At 41.9% G+C, this 20747-nt stretch overlaps 1 protein-coding gene across 4 annotated transcripts in view; it reads left to right on the top strand.

Moving 5' to 3' along the window:
- The window catches only part of C1QTNF4 (C1q and TNF related 4), a 47492-nt gene that overhangs the window by 23306 nt on the left and 3439 nt on the right, over positions 1-20747 (top strand). Inside the window, exons 1-2 of one of the 4 annotated variants that reach the window (XM_072039077.1) lie at positions 6198-6417; positions 8629-8684. The exons of 1 other annotated variant lie outside the window; for it this stretch is intronic. The gene's annotated coding sequence lies outside the window, so the exon portion shown is untranslated. Of the gene's footprint in view, positions 1-6197; positions 6418-6889; positions 6974-8628; positions 8685-20747 lie in introns of those variants that run through there. 2 more of the 4 variants (XM_027457700.3, XM_072039078.1) reach the window with 2 other exon arrangements.

A 20747-nucleotide genomic window follows, 5' to 3' on the forward strand; every position in this document is an offset into this window, starting at 1 on the left:
GGTTTAGGTTTAGGTTATACAAGCATGGATTTGTGGGCTGAATGTTTGGGCCTGGAGAAACCTTTATATCTAATAAAGATCCAACCAAAGACTGATGGTGGGAAATTAAATGAATTCCCAGAAGATTAACAAGAGTGCAGACATCCAAAAGATGTCACCTACAACGGCCATAACGGGAAAGATGTTTCTCTAAAGGTATTACTTATTTCCTTAAGAGAAACTGAATTTTTACTGAGAAAAAGTTATACAATGAACATCCAGTTCATGAAATTTTAAGCATATAGCATGCTGAAGGAATATTGAGTTCTTTGTTGTTGCAAGCAGTGTACAGGGAAAGTACACTATAATTTATATCACTTCTTTGTATGCAATCTTTGCATGTGTAAATTGCTTAGAAAATTGTATAGCTAACAATCTGAGACTGCATGATTCACATGTGAGATTTCACGGGGGTTGGAGCATACTGGGTAAGGAATGAAATGTGAATATGAAGGTTTGGGATCTTGAGAAGAGCTGTGAATGTTCTAAACGGCTTAATACAGGGAAAATATAATTTCTAACAGAGTTAGAAACTGCCAAATAGAAGAAATCTGATCAAGCCTCCTTTTCCTATGGAAAATAAAATTAAAAACATTGTACTCCTTATGTGGGCAGGAGGACTGGCCAGGGGCAGAACTGCAGAGAAAGTAGGTCAGATGACAGTTTTGTCCGGTTATGTAGGTTATTTGGAAGAAAATGGAATAGTTTGTACTTCAATATTTTTGCTTCAATGAGCAACAAGAAAAGAAAGTTGTTCATGAATTATAATGAATGGAATGTGTGTTAAGTTCATCCTATACTTTCAATTAGAGGTCTGAATATCAGGAAAGTACTTTGATTCAAATTCTGAAGCTCTTTGTTTGAGGACAAAGGAACTGGCACTGATGGAAGACAAAAGTACCTTCTTTTGCCTCTTGAGTTAAGTACATATAACTTAACACAGATAGCAATTGCATAAGAAAACTGACAGTGTTACTTAATGGGAAAACAGCAAAGAAAGAGATTTTGGAAAAAAAAAAAAAAAAAGTTAAAAATAATAACGAGGCTTTGAACATTTTTGAAGAACTGTTTTTTCAGTGATAAAACTGACTTGGAGTCATCTTCCGTAGCACCAAAGTCTCAAGAATGAGAGAGGTGGTTTCCAAATGCAAGAGATGTCTTTGAGCAATATGCTGTTTGTTTTTCTCTCATAGCAACTATGCAGTCGGGGAAAACACTGAGTTATAGCAGATGCAATAAGAGACAGCTTTCCTACCATATGCGAGAAGACTTTGGCAACATGAAACTTCTCTGATCTATTTCTTTTTTCAAGATTAGCAGGACAGCCTTGAGTAAGAGCCAAGCTGTGTACACAATTTCATGATACAATTATTAGAAAAAGCAATGCAATACACATTTACAGCACCAGTTGTTTTCAATTGACGGTAATTCCTAGCAGTTATATGGCATTTGTCTATTAGCTTAGTGTAGTTATAGCTACATACATATATATATATATATACACTTAATACAGTCATACTTCATTAAGATGATTTTGGAAAAAATAAGATAATACATGGTCAGCTTTTCTTCAAAGTATTTTGTCAATTTGTATATATATATATATTTACTGAAGCTATTTTTCAGTTTCAGTGAAATAATGTATTACAAAGTCTGTCTGCTTACTGTAGAAAAGTTTTATGTATTTTAAAGGAGCAATGAGTGCATGTAAATTTTCAAATAAAAGAGAAAAATATTCAAAGTTAGCATCACTGTAATTGCAGGGCATTCTTGCTGAGGTGATGCCTACCCCCAGGCTTTGTCTGTGTTCCGTGAGGCACCATAGGAAATTTAGGAAATGAAGACCAAGTAAAGAAGCAGGTTAATGGGAGAGGATAGTGCCAAAGGGAGATGAATTAAAATTCTTACTCTACTTTGTCTCACATTTCCAAATTTCAGAGTTTTGGTTTTCAGTTTTTCATTAGTCAAAATTTTTCTTCTGGTTCTAATCCTTAGTAATACACATGGCACCATGAAACAGGTATAGGCTATATTACAGATAATAGTTTGTAATCTTTCAGGCTTTCAGCAAGGTTTTTCTCATTTATCCAGACTCCTGTTGCACTTGCTAGAGTGAATAAAACGCTAATCAGAATATACAGAAATATAATCAGAGAAAATTGTCTTCCTTTTATTTGTATCACAATCCTTGGATTTTCACCAAAATTTCTGTGGATTTCTCTGGGCAAATATTGTGCTCATCACTGGTGAAAGCAATTATACCCAGCTTTTATTCCTGGCTCTATAACCTCTGCAAAATGATGCAGTTGAGGATGATGCTGACCTCTGATCATTTATTCTTTTCAGGAGAATACATGTAGTGAGTGACTTAGAGACTTTGTTATGGAGATATGGGGTTCAGTCAAAGTTAGCTTTAACAGAGGAGAAGGGAAGTAAGAGTCTGCTATTTCACAGCACTGGTTGAAATCAAAAATAGTGAAGAAGTCATCACTCAAGAAATGAGACTTTATGGCTGTGTTCTGTCGAGTGGGCACAGAAGTGTAGAGGGGTGATTTATTACAGACACTTTTGTTGTGTTGTTATGCACCCAAAATAATGTGACTTATCACACATGCAGACTGGTAGTTTATTTCCACAAATACAGTTAAGTGCTAAATTGAGAACTCTGGAAGTGAAATAGGCTATCTTGAAGAGATGGAGTATATATGCATGCTGATCGCTGGCCTGGGATCAATTTTAGAGAAGGAGGAGTATTGCAGCCATGTAAGACAGTTGAAAGAGCTACCTAAGCACATCCAGGAGGCTTATATAAGCCTAAAATGATATTTGAAGGAGGCTGCATATGTTTTTGAGGCTGCCAGCTGACAAACAATGCTTCTAATGACAATGCTGCCCCAGGCTGTCCTTGCTGTGCCTGATTTCTGACACATGCCAGGACAACAGTTTGTGGAACTGCACAATGGGCAGGACCAGGGAATTTATCCAGGTGATGAAAAAAATTTAAACAATACGGAGAATCAAGTCTTAAACCCATGCAGATATGAGGAATATGGGTGAGATTTCTGGTAATATGCAGACTGTCAAATGAAAGTTTTGAAGAACTAGGTTACTGAAAAGGTTGATTGAACCTAGAAAGACTTCTCTTAGCATCTTTGGCTCACTTTCTCTTCTGGTTGTTCCTTTGGAGTGTGTATGAAGAGCTTGATATTCAGATTTTCAGGTAGAAATCTTGTATTTAAAAAGTAATTTTAGATATTGTGGGAAAATGCCCACATAATTCAGAATTTAATTCAAGAAGCTTGTAAGAAAAGCATAAGTACATGTATATAGGTGTGCACTGAGGACAGGATCACTTCAATATGGTTTTATAGTGTGCGTCGAATATAGAATCATGCTATTTTCATTTGGATGGAAAAGACAATTTTGTAAATAGATCTATGAGTTCTTAATAACGTCAGGCAAATGTTATTAACACTAAAAAATCTCTGAACTTAGCTATCACTAGATACATATTTATGTAAGATATTTGTGCACTAAGGAAGTAATGGCCTGCTCAGTTCCCTTCAGGAGAATTTTTGATATTCTTTTCTCCTTTCATCACAGTGAAATGCTTGATAGATCTGCAAATTTCTTGAAATTATAACCACAGCTTCCTTCTTACCTAGGTTATGTGAGCCCTCAACATTCCAGCCATGAGAATCATCTTGATACTTCAGGCTTGCCAGTTATATCACACCTCTTTTTATAGTCGAGAATTGTCATTTTTTATCCTTGTTCCTCAGACTCCAGCATTAGGAGATGAACAAGCAAAATGTATCTTTAAATTCCTTGACACCTTATGTGCGCCATACGCTGAGTTCAAACAATATTTTTTCTACCTTCTTCTTCTGTTGTCAATGTTATGTCTTTTTGGCTGCTTCTCCAGTGAAAAGGATCAGCATTCATGTCTATCAAGTGCAGCAAAATTGCAGCATGCTGCCCTGTTATCACTGTGCTGTTGGCTGCATCTGCCCTTTACATCATGGAGTCACCGGCATCCATTGCTCACCTTCTTACAGGAACTCCCATAAGATATCTTCTGCAATTTTCTGTTCCGTTTTGCTACATAAGTTCCTCAGTAGGTGACTTGCTGAGTGTCTAAAACCCATTTGATGAGTGCTTTCCAGTTGTCTATTCACTTTGTGTTGTAAGTTACTGGTCTGCTACTAGGGTTTCTGGTTTTCTGTGTTTTCCTACTGCTGACCCTTTTCCCTGTGACCCCTGCCAATTCATTCAAGGGATTTTAGTTGCTACTACTGTAACTAGAATTACACTTCAATCCCAAGAACATATCTTATGCTGCATTTCTACTGACTTGTACCACATGCACCTCAATATGCCACATTGCCCTGGTGAGAAAGAAAAACCAGTAGAGGCAGCTTCTGCACAGCTGGCAGAAGCAGAGCAGAGCTCATCTGGATTGACAGGACAATGCTAAGTATATGCCTAACTTATAATACAGCAGTATCTTAGTACTCAATCATTTTTGACCCCAGTGGTAATGTATGTATTTAGAATAACATTACCATCATCCTGTTGATAAATTACTCATCACTGCTATCATTGCTAGATGATTAAAGGAATGCATTTGTCTGGGCTGTGTTCAAGATGCGCATTCTCATCTCCTGGAAGTCAGTGGTCCATTCATTCTTCCAGGAGCAGTAAATTGGGTGTTGAGTAATCTGCCCTTTGAAATGTGTAAAGAAGCTGTTAAGAGAGCACAAAATATGTTTAGCCAGCAGTACCAGCTGGATGTGAGCCCACCCAGGATACTTTGTTCAGCTGACAGCTGCTACCAGAACCACATGAGAGTTGGTCTCTAACACTCTCATGTCTCATTCTGCTTGTCAGCTTCCCCTTTGCTTTGCTCTGAAGGGAGGTAGAAGGAGAAGGATATAGCATAGGGACAGAAGCAGCTGCTGGTGTGCAGAGGGCTAGGGAGGATTTGCACCAAGGCATGGATTTAATGTTGTGCCCGCCAGTTTAGAGATGCTATTGGGGAAAAGAGTCATGCCATAAATTGCATCCTTGTAATAATGAGGAAATGATGTTCTCGTCACTCCACCTGCCAGTCCTCTGCCTCTGAGGAAAACTGTTCCTTTTGTTTGTTCGCTTCCTTTCATTCTCTCCCTGTCAATTGTGGGGATCAGCCTCGTGCCTGGTACATGGGCACAGGTGAGCTCTGACACCTAGTGAAGAAGGGGGAGGAGTGGAAAGGGGCCATGTGGGAACCGACTCAAATGTCTTGGTGGGCAAGCCCAGTGCTTACTGCATACAACAGGGAAAGTCCTGGTGCCTGCCAGTAGAGGGGTAAGCAGAGATGGAGGCTGGAAAGCAGAACGTGCCAAAATGAAGCAACAACAGCTGTAGCATCCTCTGGGAGAAGCATGACTAGATGCCTCAGGCACGCTCCAAGATGAGGACACTGGCATCTGTACCTCTCCAAAAGCGGGGCTGTACAGCAGAGGGGAAGACCCTTGGTGTTGGAGAGCCAGAACCTTTTTTAACCATTCCAATCTTTACATTTTCTTTCTAGAAACCAGCATTTGGTGATTTGAGTGGGCTAACAATAAACATGCTTCACAAAACCCCAAATTTGCTCCTCAGGATAGAGCAGTAATGCGAATACCCCGCTATTTTGCTGTCAGCAAAAAATCAATGCAGACCTTCAAAGGAACAAGCAGTCGCTCTCTTGTTGTTAGGTGATGATCTCAGGCAGGGCGAGCTTTCTAGGGAGAGATAAGAGCCTTTGCTGGACCGAATAACACAGCTGCTCTACAGAGGTGCTTTTGGGCTCACAAATCTTCTCAGCAGGAGGGCAGAGCTGGACACGATCTCGCCCCCTGCTCTATCACCCGGTCTCCTTGGCGCCCTTACGGCTGCCCTGAGGGAGGGCCCGGTACCACAGGGGGGGTCCGGCGGTACCACAGGGGGCCGGTCGGTACCACAGGGGGCCGGTCGGTGCCACACGGCTGCCCTCGCCCCCAGCCTGTCCTCCCCGGCCGCTCCCCCCTCTCCCTGCGCTGCCGCAGGCTGCTCCTCGAGCCCCCGGCCCCGTTTGCCGCCGCCTCTCCCCGGGGCAGGTACCGCCGCCCCCCGCCATTTCCCTGCCCGCCCCCGGGCCCTCCTCCTCCCGTCCCCGATTCGGCGCCGCAGCCGCGGGGCCCCGAGCCCCCTCCTCTCCTCCTCTCCTCTCCTCTGCTCTCCCCGCCGCCTCCCCGCGGCTGCCGAGCTGTCAGTGCGCAGGCAGCGCCGCGGCCCCGCGCCGAGCCCCAACGGCCGCCAACCGCCGCCAACGGCCGCCAACGGCCGCCAACCGCCGCCGCGGGGCGGCAGCAGGTAGGGAGCCCGAACAGCCGCACCTGACAGGAACGGGGCTGGGGCTGGGGTGGGATGGTGGCCGGTGCCCGCGGGTCTTTTTTTGTTTGTTTGTTTTTCTCATTTCTGCTCTGAAATGTGGAGAGTGAGGAGGCAAGGGCAGGACGGTTTGGCCCAGCTCGGAGCCCAGCTTGGTCAGCTTCCCACTGGGAAGGGCGTCCTGGAGGGTTTGTGGGGTGGGAGGCAGCAGCAGGCTGGCACGGGGCTCTGCGTTAGCCTCCTGTGGGAGCCGAGCCCCCGGGGTTCTCCCGAGGCTGCGGGTTCTGTAAGGTGCCCGGAGCAACCCGCTCCAGCGGGAGGTGTCCCTGCCCACAGCATGGGGCAGGATTTGGGTGATCTTTAAGGTCCCTTCCAACCCACCCTGTGACTCTATGAACACGCAGCATTGTGTCAGGTCATCTAGCTCAGTCCTTCTCTGTGTGCTTGGCAAAAGGACTGCCGTCTCCTTAACCTGCTCCTCAGAAGCTCCTAGGGAAATGGGTCAGCGTCCCCAGCTGATGCACCTCTCAGACACTCGGTGAGTTCCCGCACCGCCAGCTGGCTAGCAGGCAGCACTGTGACCCTTCGGTTTATGCACATACTGAATGAGCCTGGCTTCAATTATTCATTCTGATGCTACTGTAACCTTCTACGGCTTCTCTTCTCCAGGGAGGTGATGTGTAACAAGACTTTGAAATACTTTGCCATTGAGTCTGTGATCCTGTCTAGGCACATAGCAGCTGTTTGCTCACGTAGCCATTCTTAAGGGTTAATTTATAGCAGCAAAATGCATGTCAAGGAAGAGTGAGGATTCACAGTAGAGCAATATTACCCTCTACATCCCTTCTGTTCCCCTCTAAAAAGCTGTGATAAAGCTGAGAGCAGAGTACTGAACAGTTAGTGGATGAGGCTCTACAAATGAGTCTTGTATTTTCTGTCTGGAAGAATTAATGCCACAAAAGTACATTTGGTTTCTAAAATGTAGAACCTACAGCTTCAACACGGTATTGGTTTAAATCTGATAATTTGTCAATGTGGTAGACAGTTGCTATTTTGCAGATGAAGAAACAGGTGCAGACATGAAATACATTGGAAACAGATTTGGCGGCAAAACTTGGAATCCTATTTGTTGTTATTTATGTTTTACTAGTCTGATCAGCTGTCCATTGCGCTGTCTTCTCCATAGAGTACTCATTGATAAACTGAGAACCATTCATATTTTCCAAATACAGGAGGCTGGGTAGACCCACAAAAGCCAGCAGCTAACTTACTTAAGTATAACTCTGACTGTAGTCAAGCAGCTTTTATATTCTCTATTTTAATAGCAGCCATATTTCCAAACAGCGGCAAAGCCGTTTTGTTGATCTCTGGTTGTTGGAATTCTCACCCGTGCATCAGACACTAATCCAGATGGAAACAGACAGAGAAATGCCTGAGGTGTAAAGAGCCATAATAGTTCAACCTCCTGTGCATAACACCCAATAGTATGAGGACCAGGAGAAGAAGATGCTAGTGTGAATGCAAAAATGAGCGTGTACTGAGTTTCCAAGTGATCGCTGTCATTCTGCCAAAATTTCACTTTCTTATGGTTAGTTGTAGGCAGAGAGCATTGAAATAAACTAATCTGATAGCAATGGTAGGTTTCTAAGATGGGAAGTACCTCTGAGAAGATAATATTCTCAGCTGAGGAACATCTCTCCTCAAGAGATGCTCATATCTACATTGACTCTTAAGGCATGAGATTAGAGCAATTGACTTAAAAACACTAGTCTGAAAAATGCTGAAGTCTAAGGCTTTGTTACCAACACCTGAAGTCAGATGTTAGGATTTGGTTGGTTTTACCCTTGAACTCTCCCATTCACTCATTCTTTTCCACTGCCCGAAGTATGAAGTGTACATTCTACTCGAAAGGTGCATAATTAAGGAGAATGAAGTTCAACTTGCATTAGAATTACAGCTTACTGACTAGTCTGTAGGGGTGAGCATCTTTGTACTGTCTTGGAATACACATCAAGGCTTGGCAATTTGACAGTTTGTCATACTTTATCAAAAAAATCTGCCTGACTGACTCCAGTTTTCACCCAGAGGAGATGAAAAGCTTCAGTTCTTAATTCCTGATTGACACTCATAGATTTGGTACAGATCCCAGCTTATCCAAGTGCAGGTAAATTATGACTTCATTCTTCATTTCAGCATTCCCAAACCTTTACTTTTGCCAGGAAAGGAAATTTGCCTGATGGTCAAATGAGGTAAGTCAATAATGTGCGACTGCTGTGCTGCTGACTCTCTCGTCAATCACTTTTCTTCCCGAGTGCTTTCTTGTTCCTGTAAAGCCTCTCTAGATGTATACATCCTCAAGACAGGTTAGAGAACAAAGGAGGAATTCCTGCTGCATCTAATCAAAGGTCTGAGGTTTCCAGCAGCGGTAACCCAGTCAGAATCAGGAACTGATCACAGAGCAGAGCAGTCAGAGACTACTCCTGAGGCTGTTGGTTGATTACTAGGGCTCCAATGGGAAACAGTACAGGTTCATAAAGTCTTATTTCTCCTTCTCCACCCCACAGCTGTTTAATCTATTCTGTGTGTATTTTCTGCTGTGTCAGAGACTCAGCCACAGTGCCAGCAAAACTGTCCATATGGGGTTAAAGAATCTGGGGAGACCATGGAAGTGATCCCTGGAATGGGAGCTAGATAACAAATTCAAGCCACTGTTGTCAGAAGGAACACTAGATCATCTTTATTCCCATGTACACAATGGCTTACCATCTATCATGTGTCTGTTTGTGACTGCTGTGACTGGTGTTGAGCTCTGAGGAAGGAACTTGCAGTCCTTTGGTCACGGGCAGATGCAAAGAAAATGTTTAGCCCATCAAAATCTACCAGATGTCTTAGTGCATCCCTTCCAATATGCAGCACATGCTGCTAGTGTACCTCAAAGTGAATGCAGTAAATGATGACATTTTGAATATATCCCTAAGTCTGCAAAGAGAGATGGCTGCATCTTTCCTATTCATGCTTTCAGTATTCCAGCAGATTCTGACAGAATGGGCTTTGGTTCATTTCACACATTAAAGGATTTTTTTGTTGTTGCATAAGTGAGAGATTTAATTCGTTTTAAAGTAAAAAGTGAAATTCTTGATCATGGCTGTACATTTAATATTTGCTTTGATGGGGTACAGAGCATAGCAGGTAAAGGGGGCTATAAATTGGGTTAAAAAGATTTTCTAAACAGGAAGATATTCTTTAAATAACATTAAAAGATACAGAGCTCATAATCTGCATGCTTTTTGTCTGTACAAATCCTTCAGAGAGGCCACAAGCTGCTTAAAACTGATACGATAGCTGTGTTGGTGGGTCCTGGATCTGCTTCTGTTCAGTGTTTTCTTAGGTTTCCTGGATGCGAATAAAAAGAGTGGGTGTATGACATTTCCGAAGGACAGGAAACTGTGAGACTTGAAGTGCTTTTGGTGGGAAAGATCAGAATTCAAACTTATTCCAACAAATTGGAAGGACTGAGGAGAAAAAGACCTGGATGAAATTTGGTAGGAATAACTGCAAGGTGCTACACTAAGGCAGGAATAATCAACTGTATAAGCACAAGAGAGAAGCAAATGACTAGGTTGCAACTCTGCAGAAAAGAACCTGTGTTGTGACAGATCACAAGCTGAACATGAGTCAATGTCATGCTGTTGCCAAAGAAGGCAAACATCTTGCTAGGATATATAAAAGACATATAGCCTGGAGAACGTATGAAGCAATCCTCCTGCTCTGTTCAGCATTGCTTATAGCGCAGTTTGGAGGCTTTGTGAAGTTTTGATTATTACACTTTGAGACAGGTGTGATTGAACTGGATAGAGTCCAGAGAAGGGGAGCAGAACTCTTCAGAGGTCTGGAAAGCATGACATGCTTTGACAAAGAAGATTTGAAAAAATTTAAATTACTTAGCCCAAAGACCAGCAAGCTGTCAGAGGAATACTACAGACTTCAGATACAAAATAGAGGAGGGAATGATCTTCTCTTTTGGCCTGTGGTGGGTTGAATAGAAAGCAAGAAATAGCAGAAAGATTGTTCTAGACTGTAAGAATAATTTTCTAGGACCAAGGATAATAAAACTGCTGAATATTTGGTCTGGGGAGGTTGTTCCATCATTTTAAGAACAAGTTAGATAATTATCTCTGTAGGATGAAATTAGGCTAGATCCTATCTTGGGAAAGTTCTTTGCACTATATGACTTCTTCAGTTCGCTTTGAGACCTTTTCTAACATTTTATGAAGGCAAGATGCTCTTTTAATGTAAATGAAATAAAAATTAGTTGTCTAGCTGTCCTGTACTAAGGTGTGTATAATACCCAAGGGTAACGCAGCCCCTGGATTATGGTGCAGCTCTTTCTGAAAAGAGCCTGAAAGAAAAGTAAGAGTTTAAAGAGTTTACTAGATGATGGTTAAAAAAGCTCTTTTTGGAGAAGGCATAGGGAACAGGGCATTCTGATTTCACTGAAACAGATGCTTAACTAAGTCTGTGAATGCTGAAAACAATGATATGGAAGAAGAAAAACCAATGAGGATAAGCAGTTACCAAAATGATCTGAACTGAAAATAAAAGCTCTTCTAATATTATACTCCTTGAATGAAAGACCATAATCCAAAGTGCTTGGGTTTTTTTTAGAGATAAAATGAAATAAAATAAAGCTTAGTTCTGCAGGTGATCTTTTTAGACATTTCTCCGGGGAGAGAAAATCTAGGTCCTGTAGTACTCATGGTTTAACATATATTGTTTAATATAAATGGAACAGATGGTCCCCCGTGCACGATGAAAAATACTGAATCTGTGAGCAGACAGGTAGAAAGAAAGAAGAGAGCAATGATCATCTCTTTTGGGTACTGTCGTGAGGAGCTGCACATAAGATCCTGAACAGAACTTGTTTTGAGTCCAAAGAATTTTTTAAACCTCTAAGGGGAGAAGGATTTTTCTTTTCCTTACACGTCTCCACTCAGACAAAAAGAAAAGCTCTGAGGAATTAAAGCCATACTGGGAGGAGTGGAAGAAATTTTTAGACCAACCAGGCAATACGGAATCCTTTCTACAAAAACAGGTACCCTGGGACTGAAAGGCTGCAAAGCAGTGCTGGAAAGAATCTGTGCTGAATGAACAGGACAAGGCAAAAATGAACAATTAAGCTGGGCTTTTTAGAAAGCTATTTTCACAGAGCTGTTGCTCAGTGAACTGTAGCATGTTAGCATTAGAATCTGATGTAGTTTAAACACTCTTACACTGGAATTACCCATGAATTGTTTGAAATCTTCATGTTTTGATTTACTTTGGGCCACACATGCACAAACTATGACATTCTATTGCCCGTCTCCCTCCATCTTTCATTGCCACTTGAAAACTTTGGGAAAGCTATTGATTTACTCAGAAAGCTGGTCACTTGGTGCCCCAGATATTTCCAGGTAAATTTGCACCCCCTCCACCCAAGGACTGACCAGTGATTCATGCTAGCTCCTATTGCTTTGCCTGAGTTTATTTGATCCTTCCTCCACCCTTCCCTTTGCTTTCTTTACTTTTCATATGAGTAAAACTGATTTCCCAATCCAGTCCTTGTCTGGGAGACAGAAGGGGTATCCAAAAGAAGGCTTACATTGACCTGATGCTAAAGCAGGTTCAGCTTTGAAACAACGTGGTTCTGGAAGGAAATGAAGCAAAGGATAGCTAATGTAAAAAATCTTGGTTTTACTAGTAGGAGGAGGCAACAATGCAGAAGGGTTGTTCTCTGTGAAACCTGGGAGGAAATCTGAGAGGATGGGCAGAATACGACTGGACATGCTGGAGGGGGTAATCCGCTGTTGGAAGCTGTTGATAATTGTCATGAAAAGGGAGAGTTTGGGACAGAAGCAGCTAGAAGGAAGACAGGAAACTGAAAGAATTTGACTAGAAGGAGCACTGGCTTGAAATAAGCACTGAATACGAACATTTGCTTACAGGCCACATGGCTGAAATTTCCCAGTGTGCTTGTGAAGAAATTGTGTAGGCTATTGCAAATGGCACTTCAGCATGCACCACATGTTTAATGCAAAATAACAGGATCCAAGCCTGCTTTAAATAAAGCATCTGCGTAGCAGTGTTCAGAGCAGCCATACCCTTCACATTAATTCATCTTTTTTCTCTTATATTTTGCCTAGTTACAGTCTTAAAGTAAGGTAAATCCTTCCCGGTGTGTTGCTGCAGACATTTCAGCAAAATTCTCTTTCTACAAGCGAAAATCAGAGGCAGCAGCTTCAAGCTGGCAAGGGCAATTTTGCCTAAGAAGAAGCTGTCTGGTCACGCAGATGAGACTGGAATCTGTGAACATTTGACAGGCTCTGAGCGCTTTCTCTGTGTGAATGAGGAACTGATGAGTGAACAGCAGTGTCCAGCAGCGCTTTTTGATGGTAATGCCAAAGCCTTTTACCAGCAGCTTCCCAGTGCAGATGGACTTTTACAGAAACAGCCACATAAACATTTCTACTGCCATTAAGAGGGAATGGGCCCTTTTTAAATACTGGAAACAATGCAAAGACAGAAAGCAGGTATGGGAAAGCTTTGTAAAATCATGTGTGTGAAATTATGTAAGGATATTGCTCTGAAAATGCTTCTCTCTGTTCTTCCATCCAAGGCAGTACACTATGCCTTGTGGCCAGCAGCACTTCTGTGTCATATGTTCACAGAAAAATCCAATTTCAGAAACACATTTGTGAAAACTTGAATTGTACAGGGTTTAGTGGGGGAAATTCATAGCTTCTTGTTAAAGAAGATGACAAACTGGTTAGATCTCTGGATGGAAATGTGCTCAGAGTTTTAAAAGTGGAAGCAACAACATGTGTTTTCCTGAAGATATCAGGGATGAATTCACAGCCCTGACTGTCTTATTTGCACCAGCTATAGCCTCCCGAGAAATAGCTTTTTGTAAAATGGATAAAAAAACAGATAGGGCTCAGGTTCCAGCTATCTATAGGCTTTCCACAGAGAGCTGTCATTGCAAGAGATTTGTTGGGAAAGACCACTGGAAGTGAGGAACTGCACATTGCAGATTTTGAAGGGTCACTGTGAACAAACATGACTAACTTTCCTAACTTGCTTTGCTACTTTTTACTGTGTGTCTGTGGACGTAAAAGAAAGAATGCTACCAGACCCAGAATTTGATAAACCTGATTCATCTCAAGCAACAAATACTAAGGTGCATTATGTAGACTGCAGGACTTCATTGGCAGAGCAGGATTTTCATCCTGGAGTAATACTGGGCTCTGCGTTGGTGCTGAGTACATCATGGTTGTTTCTTCTCTGTTCTCCAGCTCAGGCTTATGTCCTGTCCTAGCAAAAAGGAAGGTGTGCCAGAGCACAGATGGAAGTAATTCTCATGGAGATATGCAGATCTTAATGCCTTTGATCACCTTCTTCAGTAAACCACAGCTCAGTGATTTTCCAAATTGAGATGTTGCAGCATGTTGGCAGCAAAGAGCAGCACTGCAGTGCAATTCGCAGTGTTCCCTGAGTATCTTCACAGTAATAAAACAGCAGGACATGAAAAGAAATGAAGGTGATTTTTTGGCTGAGTGTGATGGCAGACGTTAAAAGACAGCATGCTTTCCTGCCTTACTTGTCAAGACAAGAAGAAGAAGAAAAAAAAAACAAAAAACTCTCAGGGAAAGCAGCATTCTTGTAGGCAAATACCCTTGTGTAGGATTTTCAGGTGGATTTGTGAAGCCTGCTGTTGGAACATACTAGTCAATAGCACAAGACATTTTTCAATGTATGCTGTAGTTCAGCCTTTGATGGATAAAAAGATAAAAGCAGTTATGTTTTTATTGGTGAACCATAGTGTTACAAGTTGCTCTATCAAGCAAAAGAAACTAAACCTCATTGATTCTGAAAATTTTCTCTTAACTGCAGGTAATCAAGAGAGAGACCAGAGTTACCCAGCTTGTGAACATCTTTTGTTGCATTGCTAAATAAACTCATAGCAGTCAATGAGCTCCAACATGACTAGGATACCAAAATGCATTTTGTTGTCTTTGCAAGTAATCCCAGCTGGTGCTCAGCTATCCATTAATTTCCTTAGGGGATGGTTATTGGACTCCACAAGCTCATCCTAACTTGTGATGCAACAAGCATCCACCAGCAAGAACCAGCATATCCCCTCTTGCTTTTACCTGCATGGATAATGTGGCAGGTCATAGCGCTGTGACCGGAGGGCAGCATTCCAGTGAGTGGGGAATTGGTTGGAATCAGCTACTGCAGGCACAGAGTTCCAGGAAAGATGAGAATCGTGTGCCCACTCAAGCACAAGAGAGAAAGAGAAGGTGTGCTTATGCAGATAGAGAAGAAAACAGACAAGAAAAATCTGAAACTTGTTCCCTTTTCCATGGGGACTTACATAGCAGTTAGTTATATTAAAATCGTATCTTTTCTGATACAAAGTACAAGAGCACAGACTTGCAGAAAGTAAATCGAGGACATAAAGCTGTTACAGAGATGACAGAGAACAAACTTTGAGATTATGCCACAGGTTCCAACATCTCATTATGATATCTCCATGATCTCATGTACAACAGTCTTCAACAGGAAGACTGGCACAACTGAACTTGTGACTCCTGTAGTGTACAGACAGCCAAAATGACTTTCCTGCTTAGTGCACTTTCATGGGTGGCAGGTTCCACCTGTTAGATCCAGAACAGATATACCTCCTATTAACAGTTGCTTTCATTCATAATGAGGAGAAATGAGAACATGAAAGGATCACTGCAAGATTTTCCCCAGCTGATCGTGCTGTGCCTGACTGGTCTGCTGGATGACTGGGCATGTGAATGAAAGTAGCAGTATGGAACAGGAAGGAAAACAAGTACAGCCTGTGTTTAACTGGAACAGTTACTCAAATCCTAATGAAATTTTCCTTACTTTCTCTAAACATTTGTTATAATTAAGGATTTAAGGAAAACCGACAAATGGGGCATCAACTCTGAGAAGAAATTAGGAACCTCCTGTTCTGGTCTGCATGCTTGGAGGATGAAAATATTCCTTCAGCTGTACTGAAGGAAACTGCTACTTAAATGTGTAGAGGAAAGCGTGACTAAGAATAATCAACAATTACCTATGCCTGTGCCTTTGAACTATTCTTAGACTTTCATTACTTAATAGAAGGAGTGGGAACTATCCTGAGCTAAGAACAGGATAAGCGAGACAGCTTAGGCCAGCTATTTGTCTGACCTACAAACAAACTTTTGTTCAGTGAGGCTGTCTAAATCACCTTTTCATTCTTTGTCAACCCTTTAAAGTCCTCATGCTGCATTAGCTCTTGGGAGAAAAAAAATCATAAAATTATTTTCCTACTTAAACTCATATTGAAAAGGAAAAATGATGAGTAACCTGTGATACTGAGCCAATCTGCATCTTCCTTAGGTTCTCAGTTTTTGTCTCCAATCCAGAAACTTACACAAACACGTGTAAACTTTCTCCCTTGTTGCCTCTTAGGAGAACCTCTGTGTAACCATCACCTTCTTCACATTCTCCTTTATCACTACTGTGGCACCAATGGAATTGTGTCTGTTGAGTCCAGCTGGTCAGATGACAAAACGGAGCTGTCCTACTGACTGACTCTTTTAGCATCTTTAATCCTGCAGGGGGAGGTTGTTTTTGTTAGTTTTGGTTGGTTGGTTTGACCTTATAATAGCATAGTAAAAGTGAGAAATGGTGTGCTGCATTCGCTTGTTTTTACCCATGTTCCCCATCCTATGGCCTGTAGATTGTAAGTGTCTTTTAAAAGCTCTTTTACAGAGTCTAGCAATGTGCAGTTTAGCAGGCTCCCAGCTTCTTTGCATACTACTGTGATTTGAATATCATAATTTAAGCAAGATAAGAAGTTTAATGTAAAATCATCACAAAGCCCCTCTGAGATCGTTATGGTAGATGCTGTCAAAGTGAGTTACATTCTGTAAATGCTCCTGGTATTCCAGGCAAACCTGTCTCAGCTAATCATTTATGCTAGTGTGATCTGCCTTCTGAGGCAGCAACCTGGCTGCTCTCGAAGAAACAGGATGCCTCAGCAAAGCCGTGTTCCACAGGCTCAGCATCTCTTGTGCACACCATAGAAAGAAATACACACGCAATCCAGGAAAATAGGAAATAAAGCTTGGGGCATGAAAGGAGGTAGTTTAACCTTGGCATTGCTGCAGGTGTAACTGGATCCATGAAAAAAATCCTGCCGTTGAAATGGTCTCAGTGTTTTATGTCTAAAGGTAGCAATGTTAAATAAACATGGGACAGCAACAGAGACTTCTGGCTTTCTCAGGCTGCAATTTTCAGTCTCCTCTGGCCTATGCTTTCGCATAAACCATTTATCTCTGAGCTCATTCCCAGCAGTAGCTTGTTTTTTTTTTTTACTACTTACTGCTGGTGTGATTTCAGTGACAGTTTAGTAAGTCTGTTTAACTGCAAGTGCAGAACAATTTCATAGAATTCAACACATTTTATGCACCGTAGTTTGAACTCAAATATTCTAGCAATGTTTTCTGTTGTTTTTCCACTTCAGATCAGTGCTAGAGTATGTTTCTTTGCTTTATGTTTTTTTGGTCTTGTTTGCTTGAGGATTGTGTATACAGTAGAAGGTTGGATTTTTGTAATTTGTTCATTTAAAAAAATATGTAAAAATGTGTATTACATTTTAGTCTGCTAGAATAATTGCTGGCTCCCACCTAGAGTTTATTCAGCCTTCTTTCTAAATTAATACACTTATACATATACATAATAGTCAAAATGGATGACATGGTGTGTCACCCTGGCACAGCAAATGTGGATAACAAATTTCCCTGAATGCTATTCCAGGAATAAAAAAGGTTAATATCAAAACTATCATGTTTCTGTTTTGATCAGTGCATATACATCATTTTATGTATCATCATTTTAGCTTAAACAGAGTTGTTAGAATTTCAGTTGAAATATAGAAGGTTTAATTAATATTCTGAAGCACAGGCTAACATTAGAAGCTTCTGCCAAAATACAGTCTCTCCATTTCCTTTTCCTGAGTATGGGCAGAGCTGAGGAATTTCAAAAGAATTTTCGTCTCTCCACAGATCTTGGGGTATACAGAAGCTGGTTTATTATGCTGACAGACTCTCTTGACTGAAGGAAACATTTTAAATGAAGTACTTTCTGTATTATTGCCATACGGTTCTGTGATTCTAAGTGTGGCTTATAATTTCCAAGAAGCATCCCAAATGCTTCAGACAGTGATTCACCTCTCTGGATTGATGCAGAGTTCAAAAACATGCATTCATCAAAAGCAGAGAAAGGTCAAAGTCCTAAGTGAGTCCCTCATTTTGTTACACAGTCCTCTTTATACTGACTTTGCTTTTGAGGATCTGCTACAATAAATTTCTCCTTGATATTGGGAGAAGTGATGCTCTTAATCTGTATCCAATGAGCAGAGCAGACAGTATGTGGTATCTGGGGAAAAAAATCTTGCTAACCACAGTCCAAGAAAGCTGTTCATTACGCAGGCTTTCACTGACTCAAATAATTGAAACATTTGCAGCTGTCCTTAAATATTAGAGCAAGAGCTTGGAAGAACAGGGCTTTGCTCTTGTAGCTTACATGGTTTTGCAAACTTTTAGTAATGGTGAATCCAGCTGCATTGCTTCACTTTGGTTTCTTATGTCATTTTTCAGTGATCTTATGATCTTAGGAAATTAAAGGACTCTTGCCAAAGGTAGGACTAGGGAATTTGGCTCGTTAATATTTTGGAATAAAAAGAAAACCCTCTTGAGTTTTACAAGAAGATCTGACCTACAAGACTAGAAATGGGGTGACCTTTCTATTATTGAAAGTCCTTTACTAAAATCCATGGATTTCAATAGAAGAATAAAGTTAATTGTCTTTCCACCGGTGGATTGATTCTGTTTCAGGACAGAAAAATCACCTCCAGCGAGCACAAAGGTATTAAAGTTTCCTGGGTCATGCACATGGTGAATTCTGTCATTTTCTTTCCAAAAAAGGGGTTTGCAATTCCTGGCCTGCTATGTGAGTCACTACCATTTTGGTCCAGTCTTTTCAGGTCATTGACGTAATGTCAGTGCCTTTGAGAACTGGTGAGCTCCATCACGTTTTTTGTGCCTCCTCTACCAAAATTAGTTTCTTGGCTTCTTCCCTGTAGGCTGCTGCCCCCCTAATAGGGGGCTAATAGGGTGTAAAGGTGCTAGCACGCCGTGTTTATGCCTTGGATCTGCTTGGCTTCATCGTATACCTCTGTGCTAACACCACAGGGGCACCATAATAAGGAATGGTAGGGTAGCAAAGTACCCTGCTCCATCCATAAACGGAATGAGGGTCACACAGCTGCTGTGTATGACACGTGTGACCCATGCTGAAGGCCCACTTTCCGCCTCTGGCCTGGGTCTCTCCTCTAACCCTGCAGTTTCCAAACTTATGCCACACTCAAGGCTGACACCACAGAGCCCATGGCCATCACATCCTGATGCTCTGTCTTCCCTTCAAAGCTATCACAGGAAAAGGTTTGAGCACCTTTGCCCAAAGACTTGTGCCTTTGCTGGGGCAGCAGTGGAGCATTTCAGAAGCTTCATCATGCAGACTTCCCATGCTAATTCTGAAGTCCAGGAGCTGTGAGTTGCCTCTGTTTATGGCAGCCCTGTAGTTAGCTGAGTCTTCCTAATGATTGGCAAGTGATTCTTAGATTGGTTTAGTGAGAGGCAGTTATTAGATACTTTCTAATTTATTTAAATAGATAAAGAACTTAAATAGTCCTGAAAGTGGTGAGTGGGAGCTGTCAAGGAAACAATTTGCTAATGGAAACACGGCATAATTAACTGCCTTATTTAAATGACTTGCCGGCACGTTACTGGGAAGAGCTGATAAACAAGGGACTCTGCAGCAGCAGGGAGTCTTTGCGACTGTAACTGAGAGATCCAGCCTTTGCAAAGCGACCAAATTACAGAGAAATTAGCTTTGGGACAGAAACAAGGATAGGGGTTATATGAAGAAACACAAGGTCAGACTCACCGTAGAGTTTATTAAACTGTTTTGTCTTTTCAAGATTGTTTGGCCAGCAGTGTCCTGCCTATAGTATATTCCCCAACTCCTATACAGTGTGGCTAAAAAAATGCATTCTTAATACTTCACTGTCATTTTTTGCCTCAAGAGCATGCAGGAATGTCACAGTCAGCCTGCTTCTCCGTGTGGCCACACCATGGTGATCATTGGAATAACAATGGATGAGTATGAATCACAAACATCTAATAGCCCTTACAAGTTTGCCTTTAGGGACTGTTTTACTAAGCTGGAAGCTGCAATGAGCCTGCCGTGCTAGATGTAGCACTGTGCAGAAATAATTCTGCAGAACCAGAGGCTAAGCTCACAGTGTGACTGTTTGGGATTTAGTTCTTGGTGAGATGTTAGGGCCTATTAGTATTGTTTAAACTGCAGCAGTGGCCAAATGCAGTACAGACATGGGAAGAGAGAGAGTCTTCGCCCTGAGCTCACAAGCTAAAAGGCAAAGTGAGGAAAAATAAAAGACAGCATGGAAGCAGATACATGGCTATTAGTTATGGCTTAATAGTTACATTAAAAATGCTTTCTTAAATTAATTTGCTGGATGAGAGACAGACAGCTGGTTAGTTCCTTGTAAGTGCCATGGGTAAGGTTAGTCGTTTTATCTCAGAAGGCAGGCCGTGTGGTTAGGTGTGATCGACCTTTAATCAATCTGAGCTGAACATTCCCAGTCATGTCCTTCTTTGTCTTCCCAGCACTGTGTTCCAAGAAGATGTACTCCATAATCTTCCCAAGAAGCAAAGTCAGGGGCTAACTGTCCAACCAGAATCACAAAATCACAGAATTTCTAGGTTGGAAGAGACCTCAAGATCATCGAGTCCAACCTCTGACCTAACACTAGCAGTTCCCACTAAACCATATCCCTAAGCTCTACATCTAAACGTCTTTTAAAGACTTCCAGGGATGGTGACTCCACCACTTCCCTGGGCAGCCTGTTCCAGTGCCTAACAACCCTTTCGGTAACGAAGTTCTTCCTAACATCTAACCTAAAACTCCCCTGGTGCAACTTAAGCCCATTCCCCCTCGTCCTGTCACCAGGCACGTGGGAGAACAGGCCAACTCCCACCTTGCTACAGCCTCCTTTAAGGTACCTGTAGAGAGCGATAAGGTCGCCCCTGAGCCTCCTCTTCTCCAGGCTGAACAAGCCCAGCTCCCTCAGCCGCTCCTCATAGGACTTGTTCTCCAGGCCCCTCACCAGCTTCGTCGCCCTTCTCTGGACC

The sequence above is a fragment of the Anas platyrhynchos genome, chromosome 5 (genome assembly GCF_047663525.1).
Source record: "Anas platyrhynchos isolate ZD024472 breed Pekin duck chromosome 5, IASCAAS_PekinDuck_T2T, whole genome shotgun sequence".
Taxonomy (NCBI): domain Eukaryota; kingdom Metazoa; phylum Chordata; class Aves; order Anseriformes; family Anatidae; genus Anas; species Anas platyrhynchos.